Source organism: Coturnix japonica, unplaced genomic scaffold, assembly GCF_001577835.2.
Source record: "Coturnix japonica isolate 7356 unplaced genomic scaffold, Coturnix japonica 2.1 chrUnrandom688, whole genome shotgun sequence".
Taxonomy (NCBI): domain Eukaryota; kingdom Metazoa; phylum Chordata; class Aves; order Galliformes; family Phasianidae; genus Coturnix; species Coturnix japonica.
Genome location: NW_015440052.1, coordinates 59,693 through 62,875, shown reverse-complemented (window position 1 = coordinate 62,875; position 3,183 = coordinate 59,693). Strand labels below are relative to the sequence as shown.

The 3,183-nt window shown below is 42.9% G+C and overlaps 1 long non-coding RNA gene across 1 annotated transcript; it reads left to right on the top strand.

Moving 5' to 3' along the window:
• The first annotated feature begins 309 nt into the window (after positions 1-309).
• LOC116652692 lies at positions 310-1,898 on the top strand. Its single transcript, XR_004305832.1, has 2 exons — positions 310-1,563; positions 1,771-1,898. It is a non-coding gene; the product is annotated as an uncharacterized LOC116652692 (long non-coding RNA).
• Positions 1,899-3,183: the final 1,285 nt, after the last annotated feature.

Genomic DNA, 3,183 nt, shown 5'->3' with positions numbered 1-3,183 from the left:
AAAATATTAACAAGTTGGTCAAAATAAAATTATACCTTTATATTTCAACAATAAACTGCAATACAATTCTTAGAAGAGAATAAATTCAAGTAGACTATTATATTGACAATTTTAATAGTATTGGAAGGGGAAAAAAAAAAAGCAACAAAAACACTCCAGCAATAAGTAGTCATAATAGGCTTTCAAATATAAAATAAGTCCAGCATTAATTTCTTTACACATTGAGTTAGCAAAACATCATACATACATACAGTACTAATGGGGTCTAGTCTTTCGATTTGCATTAGGATTGTATCAGACCTCAGGGAAGTAACATGGAAGAGACAAGCCTCTGAAATTAAGCTTGATTCGCTTTGCCCCTCATAAACCCGATCACTGCATCCCTTACTTGGCAAATGGTCTTTCTGTGGGGTGTAGATGAGGAAAGGGAAGGAGGAAAATAAAGCAGCTGCTTTGTCCTAGAGCTCTTGTTTCACTGGGGTCTGGCCCTATTTTCTGAAACTAAAAGACGATGTGTGAAAGGAGGACGGGAAAGGTGCAAGGAGGTTTTGGTTTTGGTGCTGACTCCAGCTTGCTGCTTGCTGCTGGGAAAGGCACACTTAGCTCCAAGGAAGGATGCATGGGTGGAAAGCCAGAGGCCAGGGGTCAGGGATCCCCAGCAATAGAGGGCAACAGCCCAACCAAGAGCTGGGGTGATTTGCTTTTAAACTGCATTCAGTGAAGTCCTGTCCCATTGGATCTGACATATGTCTCCCCATTCCCTTCCAGTTTGTGCAGAGGTGGCATGAAACAGAGGGCATTGCTTTCTGCCAGACTGCAGGAGCAGAAGCATTTCAGGTGCCTAAATGGTTTGCTTTCCACATTGTGGTTGAATGGGGTACATATAGAAGGAGGACTTCCATTCTTGGGGTGGATATGCATATGGGAGGCTGTACAGGGAAGGCTCCATCCTGGCCAGTTCAGCCAGCAGCTGTATCCAACTGGCAGAAGGCCCACTCAGTGAGGCCAGCAATGGTCCAAGGGCCTCAAACCCCAGCCCATGAGGCCGGCACTGGCCCTGGGCCATAAAGCCACAGTAAGGGAAGCCAACATCAGCTCTGGAGCCTAAAGCCACAGTCAGAGAGGTGAGCACCAGCCTCGGGGCATACAGATGTGCACCCCTATTCCTTCCCACTATCTCCCCTGGGACTCCATTGAGCACTGTGAGGCCACATTAGTCTTGACCGGTTTTTAATGAAAATTGCAAAACCATGACAGCTGCACAAGAGTCACCTTCACTTCCCTGTTGTTTGACTTCAGATCACCCCATGGGCTGACCCTGGCGTTGGTTTCCTTAAATTCGGATCTAGGAGGCGTCCACTTCCATTATGATGAAAGCGCAGAAGTCATGCGAGCATTGCTGAGGTCACAATGGTTGGCACGGTGGGAGGAGCACGTGTCCCACAGGTGGTGAGCAGAGCTGGTGCTCTGGCGAGCGTGCTGCACGCGGAGACTGAGCTCTGTGCCTTCTGTGGAACAGATCACCCTGACACAGCCTGTCCGAAGGACTGCTGTGCTGTGTTGGTGAGCTGAGCGCAGCTTAGGCCGAACAGGCCCAACAGATCAGCTGGGTTTGGTGCTGGCTGGCTGCTCGGAGTAGAGTTCAGAATTCATATTTCAGGCTATGGTTAAGGGCAGACCTTGGTACATAGGACTAAGGGCGGCCCATTTTTTATTAGGGATAAGGCTATATCTGTTGTGTTAAAACGCCTAAGGGCTATAAATTTTTAGGGATAAAGATTATCCTTTTGGCTCGGGGAAAAGAACTGCAGGCTATAAGTTACGGTAAGTGATAACGAGATAAAATTTAAAGATAAAGAGAAATGAAAAAAAACGGCATAAGGAAAAAACAAAAAAACGCATTCAATAACAACTGAAACAAACAAAGAAAACAAAAAAAAAAAAAAAGAAAAAATAAAATAAAAAAAACACAACAGTACGGAAAAACAATAAGCAACAACACTAAGAAAAATCAATGAGGAAAAACTCTGAGGAAATGTACGAAGGGAAAGCACTAGGGAAAAGTAGTATCAAAGACAGAATGCAGACATGCAAACAGAGTCTCGAGGACACAAAAAGTAATACATCCATGCCAGGGAGGAGGAATGGGTAGCTACAGGGCATGCTGCTGCCTCAACCAGAGATGCTACATCAGGGTGACAAGCCCAGATTGGGTCTCCGGATGACATTTAGAACAAAACATATCTTTGTAGGAATGCAAAACATCTGCAGTCATGCCAAGGAGGAGGTAAGGGTAGCTACCAGGCATGGATTTAAGCAGCCATGAGAGTAAACAGAGAAGTATTAAAAGACAGAAAGAAAAAACACACTGGCAGGAGACACACACATGGAAGGAGACACACACACTGGCAGGAGACACACACTGGCAGGAGACACACAAAGAGGACAAGAAAGAAAAACAATATTAAAAAATCACTTAGGAAAAAAACTAAAGAAAAATCCACTAAGCAAAAACACTAAGCAAGAACACTAAGCAAAAACACTAAGCAAAAACACTAAGCAAAAACACTAAGCAAAAACACTAAGCAAAAACAAAAAGCAAAAACAAAAATGAAAAACAATAAGCAAAAGCACGAATGACAAACAATAAGCAAAAGCACTAAGCAAAAAACTAATCAAAAGCAATAATCAAAAGCACTAAAAAACGCTAAGCAAAAACGCTAAGCAAGAACGCCAAGCAAAAACGCTAAGCAAAAACACTAAGCAAAAACACTAAGCAAAAACACTAAGCAAAAACAAAGACAACGGATAAAAGCAAATGAAGGAGCAAAAGAAAAAGCGTAATGGCAAAAGCAAAGGCAAAACGCAAAGACAAAAGGCAAAGTCAAAAGGTAAGTGGCGTAGGACAAAACGCAAGGCAAAAGGGAAATGCAAAATGTAAAGTGAAAAAGCTAATGCCAAAGGTAAACAAGGAAGGCAAATGGCACAGGACAAAAGGCAAAGTCAAATGCCAAAAGCAAAATGCAAACGCAAAGGCCAAAAGCAAATGGCAGTGCGAAAAGCAAAAACCTGAGGGCAAATTCAACAGAGGTAAGACAAAAGGCAAAAGGCAAAGGTAAAAGGTAAGTGACATAGAAGAAACTGCAAAGATAAAAGGGAAATGCAAAAGGCAAAATGAAAATG